Genomic DNA, 13,098 nt, shown 5'->3' on the forward strand with positions numbered 1-13,098 from the left:
TGTTTTCCACTTACCTGGAGGCTCTAGGCGGCACTGAATACGCACCGGCCAGGAAGAAGGCCATGCTGGTCAATGCCATGGGGGTAGAAGGAAAGCGCATCTTTGCAGGGCTCAAAGCCATGCCCCTGACGGACAACGATGATGATGTCTACATGGAGACAGTCTGCTGCATTGTGAAGAGATTCACAGACAAAGAAAATGTAGTGCTTCACAGACTCAAATTCTACACCAGGAAACAAGAAAGCAATGAGCCCGTAGACGACTACATCACCAGAATGAGGGAACTAGCAGCATTGTGCGGGTTCAGCAACTACATCGAGCAAGTCATCTGCGACATGCTGGTAGTCCACACAAACTCCAGGGAGGTCCAGGACAAGTTTATTCAGGATAAAGAGATTGATCTAGATAAAGCAGTATAGATCGCCCGGGCTGAAGAGGAAACCTCCACCAGGCGCAAAGAAGTCAGAGGGTCATCACCAGTCTCTGAACTGACCGCTCTACAGTGGAGAGGGCGCATGGACAGACAGCCCCACGATTCCGCCAGAGACAAAGCTCCCAAACAGAGAGAAGCACCAAAGTGCTACAGATGCACCAGCTCCAAGCACATGGCCAGCGACCCGGATTGTCCAGCCAGGAATAAAGAATGCTCCAAATGCAGACGTTTCGGCCACGTGGCTGCAGCCTGCACGTGGCGGGGAAAGGTTGTCACTCATGTCGACGGTGAAAGAGACTCTAGCAAAGACGACGACCGGCACGACAAGCCCATGGTGATCATGGTCAACGCACCCCGAGCCAGGAGAAAAAAAAAACAGTGCGTCGTGAAAGTGGATGGCATGGAGATGCGGGTCATGGAAGATTCAGGGTCGGACCTCAATATCCTCCGCATCCTGACGTACAAAGAAATGATGGGACGGGACCAATTCGAAATTAGGAGCACCAGCCAGAAATCGACAGTCTTCGGAGGGGCCACAGTGGACCTTCTAGGATATATAAAGGCAAAAAGTGAATTCAAGGACAGGACCACCACCACAAAAGTATACTTCTCCTCCCATGGCCTAGCCATGTTGGGATGGGACAACCAACATAAGCTAAGCATACGGCTATACACCAGCACCCTCGATAAAGTTCTGCTGGTTTCAGCAGAAGGAGCGCCAGGCCTGAAAGAAGCATTTCTCTGCTTGTTCTCCAAAACAACAGGGAAGATTCGCCTCAAACAGAATGCTATTCCAGTGAAGCACAAGATCAGACCAGTTCCGGCCACAGCAAGGTCAGCACTCGAAGCTCAACTCAAGGAGATGGTTAAAGAAGGCACCATAGAGACAGTGGAATCCTCTGAATGGCTGAGCCCAGTGGTATTCATCAAGAAAAAGTCCTCCAACGAGCTGAGAGTCTGCATAGACCTATGCAGTTTGAACTTGGAAGTGGTCACAGACAGCTTTCTGCTTCACAGCATCAATGAAATAGTACTCGTGATGAAAGAAGCAACCATATTTACAAGGCTTGGCATGCGAGATGTATACCATGAAATAAGGCTGCAAAAGTCCTCAAGCCCGCTCACTGCCTTCATCATCCCTTTCGGCACGTACAAATACACACGCATACCGCTGTTCGCTCTGTCATCATCAGCAGCTTTTGCTTTCCAGAGGATGATGAACTAGTTATTGCATGGCATTGCTAATGTTTCGTACTTCCAGGATGACATCCTGGTATACGCCAATGACACAGTAACTCACGATAAATCCTTGGACGAAGTACTAAGCAAACTACAAGATGCGGGTGTCCACCTGCGCCATGAAAAATGCATTTTCAGCGCTGGAGAAGTTGAATACCTGGGATACTGCATCTCGAGAGAAGGGGTGAGCCCCAAGAAAAACCTGCTCGAAGCCATAACCAATGCCCCGGCCCTGATGTCAAAGGATGAACTTTGGCCTTTCCTGGGGCTCGCAGAATACTATGCAAAATTAATCCCCCGGTTTTCTGAAACCAAATCGCTCCTGAGGGAGCTCCTAAAAAGGGCGCAACCTACACATGGGAACGTCAACAAGATGAGGCCTTTGCAGACATCAAAAGGAGGATCCTGCATGCACCCTGTCTCAAACCCTTCAATCATGAACGAGAAACATGCATCACGACAGACACCAGCGCCTATGGATTAGGTGCCACCCTCACCCAGAAAAAGGGCAATACAGAAAATATTGTGGCTTTCGCGTCCAAAGCACTATCTACTTCGGAGTTAAACTACTCCACTGTGGAAAAAGAGATGCTGGCGTGCGCCAGGGCCGTGGAATACTTCAGGTCCCGAGACTGGCCAGAATTGCTGCAAAGCTCCAAGAGTATACCTACGAAATCACTCACATTGCAGGCCGGAAAAATGCTCAAGCAGACTGCATGTCCAGACTACTTGACCAAAACACCCAAGGGACCACATTCCTCAAAGATGAATGTGTGGTGGCCTCCATAAGCGACCTTAGAAACAGGGACTTCATGGAGATGGGCAAGCAACACTGGCAAGAAGAAATGGAACAAGATGGAGCGCTGCACCGAGTAGCAGAGTGGGTCTGTGAAGGATGGCCCAATGAGAGGGCAGTCCCGAAAGTCTTCGCCTGTTTTGGAAAGTTAGTGATGAGATCACAGTGATGAATGGATTGGTACTGAGAGGTGACCGCGTCATTCCCGTGACAGGCATCCGCAAAGTGATATTCTTCAAAGCACACTCGGGGCACTTGGGCAGTAACATGACGAGGCGCAGAGTATGTGATGCCTATTGGTGGTCCGTAATGGATCAAGAAATAAGGGCGATGATTGAAATGTGCCACGAGTGCACAAACAGTGACAAGCGGCTCACAGTAAGACAGGCACCCATGGTACCCACAGAAATATCACACAGCGTCTGGTACAAATTAGGATTTGACTTCATCGGCCCGCTAGATGGCATGTCGGCAGACCACAGGTATGGAGTAGCAATGGTGGACTACTTTTCCAAGTGGGTAGAGGTCAAATGTGTGCCAGACATCACCACGAGCACAGTCATTGAGGTGCTCAGCGCTGTGTTTCAGAGGGAGGGGCTCCCCAAGGAGATCGTAACCGACAACGGTGAGCAGTTAGTCTCCAGGGAAATGGAAAGATTCCTGAGAAAGCACAACATTCGCCAACTGAGGGCAAGTTTGTACCATCCGCAAGCAAATGGCCTAGCGGAAAGGTCGATCTGTTTTATTAAAGGCGCTCTGCAACTGGCCTGTGCATCAGGCCTAGAACCACACAAGACAGTGAAGGAGGCCGTTGCGGCCCATCGCATCACGCTAAATGCAATCACTGGGGTATCCCCATTTCAACTGTTGAGGAGGAGAAGGGCTGCATCCACGCTAGTACCCCCGTGGCTACATCAAATCAGAGAAGATGAAGACATTGGCCCTCATTCCGAGATTGGAGGTAGCCATGGCGCTATTTGCACCATGGCTGCCTCCAATAGCGGGCTCGGCACCGATCTGGTTGAATGGGGACTTACCGGGACATTCCGACCTGTGCGCACCCAGTAAGTCCCCATTCAACCATTCAACCAACCATTCCCCATTCCCATTTGAGCCCCCATAGGGCTCAATGGGAATGGGGAAGGCGCTAATAACAGGCCCGTGAATAACAGGCCCGTTATTAGCGCCCTGGTCCCTTAGCGGGACCCGTAAAGGACGCGTGGTCAGACCACATGTCCTTTACGGTTCCTGCCAAGGGACCTCGGAATTGGGCGGTAAGGGCTTACCGGCACCGGTCTCATTACCGGTGCCCGGTATCCCTTACCGCCCAACTCATAATGACCCCCAATGACATGAGAGACATTGTGTTCTGCATGCAAAAGAACAAGGAAGCATTGAAATCCCAAGGCAACAAACGCAGGGCGGCCCATCGCACCGAGGTCAGTGAAGGCGACCTGGTAAAGACACGCCTGCCCCACAAAGACACCACTACCGGCTCCAAATATAGCAGGGCAATGGAAGTAACCAGCAAAGGGACCAACCATGTCCGCACCAGTGACGGAAGACGATGGAATCTAGGAAGAGTGGCTGTGTACCGCAAGAGAGCATCCACTAACCACCCCTCTGAAGAAGCACGAAGCAACCAAGACCAATGGAGTTCGGTCAGCGACTACCAACACTCAGAAACCGACGCTCCAGGAGAAAAGGACCAAAGAACCTCAGCACCCCCGATCCAGTCCAGAGAACCACCGTGGGAGATGACCCCAAAGGACCTCACACCACCCGACACGCCACGCATCATCACCCAAGACTCAGACATCATCCCCAGCCTGGACAGACCCCGAAGGGAGAGAAGAAGGTCCACGTGGTTCACTGACTTTGTCATGAACTAACATCCACCTTTTTCCACCAAGGGAGGTGTGTGGGGACTCCATCTCGCAAGATCACACGCACATGATCTGGCGAGATTTGCGGAACGCAAAATCCCGCGAAAAGACGGGAAGTGAAGAGAACCCGCCAGAGGCTGCAGGAGTTAGCCAGCCCTGGGGCTCCTTCTGCCAGACTGCAGCTGGTGCAGGGCCTGCCTAAAGAGACGCCCCCAGTCAGCCAGAGCATTATACCAAGGCTGAGGGCAGCCTCCTGGGTGCTCTGGCTGTCCTCAGTGTGTGAATGCCAGCACACCTATATGTAGTGAAGCCAACTACATGACTGGACTGCTCCTTATGGGTAAACGCCCCATCCCTGCCCAGAACTCTAAATACCCCAGATCTAATGTTATAAGGGGTGTCTCAATAAACACCCATGAGCACAAGCCGTGTCCTGTCTTTTGTCCAGACCTCTACATGCCTCCTTGCCACCCTTTCACTTCTTAGCCTCCATGCTGTGCTGTGCACTTCAACCCGAATCGAAGGATGTGGGTGGAATCTGGCTTTCACTGTAGAACTGTCTCACACTGGCCCCCTGTTCCCTTTTCCTGTCCTGCACTCACCTTCATATCCCACATGTACTCCTTTTCGTTGCACATTTACAGGGAGTTGCGTATCTAGAACACAACGCTCTGACGATGACAGAAGAAAACACGCTCCCTTATTATAATATTCAAACCTCTTAAAACATATCTAGGATACAAGAGCATGTCCTTGGGCAGTTCTTATATCCTCAGGACGTCACAGAAAGCGTGTTAATGTGTAATGGAATAATTTAGGAAGCAGGTAGTATACTATATTTTCATTCTCACGTGTGAACTCGGATGGTACAGAACAGAAACGTAATATATTGTATATTTCTTTCCAATTCTGTTTACTGGAAATGACTAATATTTAATTCAACTCGAATGAGCAAATATGCGTTGCAATATATAATACGGACATGCTCATGGTTTACACGAAGTGTAATTTCTTCTGGGTTCCTTGCTTGGCAACGTGCACCGGATTATCACCGATTCTAGCATCTGGTTGCAGTAATTCACTCTCTCCCCCTCACGGTAAGACGCAATAGAATGTGTCCTTGATGCAATCTGGAGTGGATAGATTTATGTGGCCATGAGTACTTCGGAATTTTAAAGTACTTCGGGTTTTAACTGGGGCATTGGAATTCAAGGAGTACTTTGCATGTCCACTCATAGAACAGCAGAACACTGATATCTTGGTGGTCCTGCGCTGACCACAAAATGGATGCTTGCATTTCAGATAAAGTGCCTAAGCAGATCCCCAAACGCCATTGTCACTGAATATGATGCACACTTTGATCAATGTTCCTGAGAGGGCTAATTGTATATACGCTCCATAAACAGCCTTCTGAAACTCGGTTCATCATGTTGTAATAGGTGGCCCCTTGCTGTTCAATGGAGTCGAAGCAGTTGCATCTGCATGCTCGATACACAACGCACACGGACGTATTGTGGGTAAAAGGAGAGTATGACGTAGCTGCCCTTTCATGTACATGAGCAATTAGATGCCCATCCCATACCATACAGTTGGTGGGCATACTTGCAATTGATTGGGAGGCATGGCTCGATACTGGTTTAACTCCTCAATCAACTGGGTGAGCCTCTCAATAAACTGGCAACGAGATTTCGAGCTGCTTCACCCGTGGAAGTTTGTCACCATCTACAGTGAATTGGCGGCCGCCTATTGAACGCTGAGATAAAGAATGAGGTGGCGTAGCATATGTTCTAGTGAACTGCTACAGTGAAACGCCATACAAACAGTACACTTTTCCCAGTGTCACTGTCAAAGTACTTAGCACCATAAAAGCTGGCATGAATGGTGAACTGCTCCCTTCCTACAAGGCTGCCCTTCTCTGTGAACTCCTTATCCGGCAACCCTGAACCCCAGGATCATTTTCAAAGGGGTTTGCTGCTAGAAGTGCCATTTGTGCCTCCAAACAATGTATGCTTTTTAGTGGAGTCTGTTAGCAGGTACTATTGGGTGTACTGTAATAATATTTTTGTATTGTAATTTATGTATTTTAGTCCCTAACACTGAAAAAACTCAGTACCTTACTCAATTAACGTTTGCATTTAAATGTTAGCTATTGTATTTTTTGATTTGTGATGTGAATACCCAGTTTTTTTTAAAATATTTGTATGGTACATTCATTTCAGTGCATTTTTCTATATTCTTATCCTGTGAATGTGCACGGAAAAAGTGCATCTAGTAAAAAAAAAAGACTGAGTTGGTTATGCACGGGGAGTGAACTAACTGAGGGCTACTGCAAGATGAGATACAGTGTAAGTTATTATAGCATTTGTTCCAACTAAGAGGTAAAGTCAAAAGGCATACAGTATGGGCCACTTTACGAGTTTGTTGCATTAATGGTGGTAATTCCACCAGGCGGAATTACCGTTACCGCCAATGAGTCTGGCAGAATTACTGCCACTTTTTCCGTGGACGGGTGTGCGAACCAAACATAGGCGTTAACTGACGAGTGTTAATTCCACCAATATTTGGCAGAAATACTGTTCCGCCACTGTTTCCACTTACTGCCCAACTCGTAATGAGGCTCAACTCCCAGTGTCACTGTAAAAGTGAATTTTAATCACAGCTCCCGAGAATCTGTGATGAATGTTGTCCTGCTCCCTCCCTCTGAGGGGCCCTTCTTGGTTAACACCGCACCCCACGATCATTTTCAATGACCCGCTCTGCTCATGTCATGCGTGCCTTTTAACTTTAATAGTCATTAGACAGAAAGAGACACGTTCCCAGGAGGCTTCTCGCCTAGACAACAGTCCCTGTGGTGAGCATCACGTAAACTGATATTAAACATGTTGATTATAAGGACTGGGCATGCCTACACCACATCCAGCAGGTTTTAGATGAAGACCAACCTTATTGCATGTGTGTAACAGCCACCAGAGCCTCCCTGCATTGCAAGGGATATCCAAATACTGTTCTGTAACAGGTCAACCACCATAGTACACATGGTACTTTAAATTTGGGTCAAGGGGAAAGATATTAGCTTGACCCTGAAAGCGCTTTTGCCTCACAAATTGGACAATTATTATTTACATTTTGGAATGGGACTCTTATGCTACCACTTAGAATTAAACCACAGAATAAACCACTCTTATCAATAAACCGCCCCCCTCAACAGCTCGATAGACAGACAACACCAGGTTTAGTTTCTTTAAAATGTCTATGTAACTCTTGCTGGCTTACCATCCTCTTCCACACCCATTTGCACAAGACACACTGGCAAGAGCTTTCATCATATCAAGCAAATCAATGGTACTTTGTTCTGTGGTGCAGCACAAATCCATTGCAATCACTTCCCTGGGAATTGTGAATCAACACTTTCAAGGTGAACACCTGCCGTAGCATGGTGGGACTTCAAACGGGAAAAAGTAAAGCATTTTCATGATAGCACTCCTGCTGACCTGTCAATGGCCATTTAAGCATTTAAAACCAAGGGAGATATTGATACAATTTCACAATTACCGTGATTGAACCATGAAATCAGTATTTGCTATGACCTGATACAATACTACCTCACTGATCTTTAAATAGATACTGACAGGTTCCACAAGATGTGACTATGCTTTGCAGAAATCTCTCCTTTATTGATAGACCAATGGGGAGATGTGCCTGCCATGAAATGTGAGAGAATGAACCTTCCAAATGTTAAGAAAATATGAGCACCTCCAGCGTAGAACAAGGGCTTCGCCACCTGCCATGCTTTGTTGCTGCCCTGTAAGTATGCCTCTTTCCTGTGTCTTCCCCTCTTGTAAACTATTCTCAATTCTGTATGGGGTTTGTAATAATGGAGAGGAGAGTTGCACCAGTAATGGCTATGGCCCCACCTGTTCCCAACCAGGCAAGAAAATAGAAGAAGAAGGTGAGAAAGGATCCGTAAACTGTTAGCAAAACACTAGTGGCAGCCGCTATTAAGAGTAGAATAGTTGTGTGACACAAGTAGAGCATAGTAGTTGAATTCACATAAGTAGAAAGGTTGCAGAATACCCAAACAGGGTTAAACAAGTAGCATGGATATGAGTATGTAGGGGGAGGGTGCAGGTTGCAGCATACACAGGCAGGGAACAATGAATGGTGGCATGCATACAAGACACAAAGAGCACGACATGTCGCAGAATGAACAGGAGTGTCACCATTACTCAGACCAAACACTGCTAGGCCTCAATTCTGAAATACTGCAGCCTGACATAAAATTGTTTAACACAAGATTCCAGACTTAATGATGCTCAGAGGAGCCCCAAATCTAAGGTCACTGCGCGGAGGGGTGTTCTGCTTAGCAAGCTGAAACCATGCCAGATAACGTTTCCCAGGGCATATAGCGTACAATTATTAAAGTGAATTAGTTCCACTTGGTAGCAGTGAGAAATAGCAACATCCTTGAATGCCAGGTAGAAGTAGCTACCATGCCAATTGATCATTTAACCAATTAATAAACGGTGCCCCGAGTGGCTGCTGAAGTAAAGCCCACACACGTTAGTAGCATACCACCTAACGCTACACATTTTACAGTGATTGACTTAGAAAACACTTTCTTTTCCATTCCATTGCACATAGATTCTCAATATTGCAGGATCCGACTCAAACACAAAAGATTCCCACAGGGGTATTTTAAGTCCCCCAGTGTTTTCAACAAGTGTTACAGGCGGACTTGGGAAACGTACAGACACCCACTACAATTATACAGTGCGTTGAAGATTTGCTGGTGGGCAGCACAACACAGGAAGAGTGCAGGACAGACTCAGTAATGTTATTAACAGTATTGGCTGAGAAAGGATACAAAGTAGACAAAGAAAAACTGCAGATTTGCCAGGAAGAAGAATTATGTTTGTGCCAGATAATATCAAAGGAAGGAAGGAGGGTGACACCTGACAGAGCAGAGGCAATTGCAAAAACTCCTTGTCCAGTGACAGTGAAAATCTTACAGCAATTCCTGGGGCTATGTAATTATTGTCGCATGTGGGTCTTTGAATACAGCAGGTACTTTTGGTCCCTTTTTGAAGCACTGACGGAAGCATAGAAAGAGAAGAGCCCCAATACGTGGACAAGATGATAAATGTATTTGAGGCCGTGAAAGAAGCAATAAGTACAGCCCCTATTCTAAGAATACTGGATTATAAAGACACATTTTTTTAATTCTCACATTCAAATGGATACGTGATGATGGCTGTCCTCACACAAAAAACTTCAATGGGGCAAAAACCCTTGGCATGCTGCTGTGGGATTTTAGATCCAGTGATGAGAGGACATTTCCCAAGTGCACAAGCACTGGCTTCTGCAGCCTTTGCAATAGAGAAACCATCTGCAGTAATGATGGACTGTGCAGTAACATTGTATATGGACCATTCCCTGTTTGCCGTTCTTGAGAATCCAAAGTCCACGCTCACTATACAGTGAGCGTCTGGATACGAGGCAATACTGGAATCAAAGAAAGTTCCCAAATTGGGGGAACTGGCGTCCACTGCACACATTGTGTGGCTCAAATGATAAGCCAAACTTTCAGGAAAGAGCTGACCCAAGAAAATGGGAAGTTGTCACAGTCATTACTTGTAATATATTTGAGTTAGAGATGATCTAGTATCATACGCTTTCAAAAATGACAACTTCACATGTTCATGTAAAACATTTTATTCCTATTTCCCTACGTGTTTCGAGACGCATATTCACTTCATCAGGGGCTCTGAATTCAATATATTTCTACAAAGTACTAACAAATAATAATGTTTCAGATAGATTGCTCCAAATTGCTCGACTACACATTGTTGTGTATTTTTAATTTCAACACATTCAAAAATGCAAGAAATGTAGAATCCTCTTAGTGCTACAAAGCAAAGTTCTGTGACAATTCAAGACAAAGTGTTCAGAGCAAAGTGTTACCCACTTGGATCAGAATCTTAACCATAGATGCAATTTCTATTGTACATGAAATAGGTTTAGATGTTATAAAGCAGTGTCTGCTTGTATAGGACAATTTCATAAGTCAAAGTTTCATAAGAGCTCAACAGACAGTGTTATTAACTTTAGTCGTATCCTTGAGTATCCTTATAATTATGCATTAAATGTTAAATAATTATGCATTTTCTCACTCCATAGGTGTGAGAAAATGGGTAATTGACAAGTTATAAGGCATTAACAAGTCTTTTTAGGCATTTCAACAATTTTCAGAAAGAATGATTATGATAGCTGACCTTAAGCTAGTAGCTGAGCTTCTACTGTGTCTCCAGTTTCGGTACCCCAACTGGGTTCTATTTGTATTCTCTTGTTTGCAGGGACAGTGGATCTGTACTTGGAAATGGACATATTGTAAAAAGTCTGTATTTGTTTCTAAAGAGGCCTAAAAACATGGTAAAGCGAGCAGTTCAAAGCGTACCCGCTTGCTTGTCTGCAATCTGTGCAATATGGATAGATGATAGCCCACATGGTGGTTTAATCTAGATAAGAAGAAATCATCATGTATGGGGTGAAATAGAAATATATCACCCATTCAGATAAAATTATAGTTATGTGTATCCCTTGTTTGTAGTTACTTACTTCATATGACCGCCTGTTGTGTCTACATACCAAACGCCGGTGTAGAAACGCCGGTCAATTCAAAATGGTTGCTTAAAATAGTGATGTTACCATGTCATTGTGATGTCAGAAAGTGGAAATAGGATGATGTGACATAAAAAGTAAAATAAATATGAATAATACTATAAAGTGAAAAATGCCATTTGTATGGCAACTTGTAATATCACTACTATCTGTGCTTCCCTTATTAGGAGATTGTCTTACTGGTCTGTAGGGAATTTGCCTGGTATTATTATAGAATTCTTGGCAGGTATACACAATATCTCCGGCGTAATATAGCGTGTCTCTTCAGAATGTTCTCATTTTCGGTTGTCCGATGTTTTTTTTGTAAGAGTCTAACTTTTGGTTGGTGTCCTCTAAGATCTTACCGAGTTTGTCTCCTGACTTCAGTGTGGATAGTTGTTCCTTAATTTCTTCTATTTTCTGATTAATGGTAGAAAGGGATTTGGCGAACTCTTGATTTTCTTTGCACAATGTCAGACGAAGGTAGACTCTGAGGCCATGGGGAATCCTCTTGGATTTGTGATATTGTGGCAATGTAGATGCATGCAATTTCTAAGAGATCTCTTTCCGAATGAGCTTTTCCAGTTTATATGCTAGTCTTTCTGGGTTATTGCCTGATGGGGTCTCTCTGTCTATATTGGAAATGAGGCCTAATATCCCTGTAGCTTCGTCTTCACTAAAAGCTAGTGTAGTGGCTGACTTGTTTGTCAGAGAGTTGATTTTTGAAAATGACATATTTATTATGGTCGGTGCATTGGGTATGTTGTTATGGCAACCCAATGAAAGGTAATGAAAATGTATAGTCTCAGAATACCCTGCACTCTTTTTCAATCTTGATGTGGTTTTGATAATTCAGGGGTATTAAAAATGTTACGAAGTTCTAAATTGGATTTAAGTTTCAGAGGAGAAAACAACAACCCTGGCATTTGGGTCCTATTGCCCAATGCTTTTCGACAAGAGAATAAGAATCTCGAAACGCGTTGGGCAATAGGAATAACATTTTTTACATGAACATATCTGTCATTTTTAAAATGTATGATACTAGATAATCTCTAACTCAGAAATATTACAAGTAATGTTAAGACTGTGACAGCTGCCCATTTTCTTGGGCCAGCTCTTTCCTAAATGTTTGGCTCATCATTTGAGCCACAGAAGGTGTGCAGGGGATGCGAGTTTCCCAATTTGGGAATTTTCTTTGATTCCATTTTGTTACAACCCATATGCCAGGGTTGTTGTTTTCTCCTCTGCATCTTAAATCCAATTTAGAACCTATCTCATAACATTTTTAATTCCCCAAATTGATCAAAACCGCATCAAGATTGAATAAGTGTGCAGCGTATTCTGAGACTATGCAAGGTCATACTGTCCAATCCATCCATCAGCATTGTCAGATGCTGCACAGTGAATCCTGTGAGATTCATTGCGGAACCAGTAGATGATATGAGCATTTGAAAGGCATGTGGAACAGGTAGTGATGATATTTTCTGACTTCGCCTATATGACGTCAACACTGCACTCAGGACTGTTACATTGGAGAAGCAAGCAGACAGCACACCAGATCAGAAATCCCAATTATTATGAAGATTGCTAGATGCACTGGCATATTCTACAGCAGCTGCCGTGGTGAAGTGTGCAGTCCATACAAGGGGGACATACTTAATTTCCCGTAGAAACAAAGAAGCAGATGCAGGATTGAAAAGGGTGCATATTTCCCACAAATAGCAGAGATAGCAATCATCCCACACAAAATGATGCTTAACATAGAAGTAAAGGAGGTCTATATGCATTATCATTGACACAATTAGTGGAACTGCAGGGACATGCACCAAAGAGCAGGAACATGTGATGCCTCTGAAGCTGCTTACAGTAGTGTTAGAACAGTTTCACAACCCAGCACACACCATAAGAGAGTATGTGACAGCAGATGTTTCAGATAACTGGTTTGTCCCAAACCTGCATGAACATATTGTGAACGCTATTGTTAAGTGTGCCACGTATCAGCAATATACTGCTGGACATACCCTGAGAATGGTGAGAGGAGCAATACCCTGCCCTACAGGTCAATTTTTTCATGTGATTATAGACTA

Source organism: Ambystoma mexicanum, chromosome 9 (genome assembly GCF_040938575.1).
Source record: "Ambystoma mexicanum isolate Mex_15411 chromosome 9, UKY_AmexF1_1, whole genome shotgun sequence".
Lineage (NCBI taxonomy): Eukaryota > Metazoa > Chordata > Amphibia > Caudata > Ambystomatidae > Ambystoma > Ambystoma mexicanum.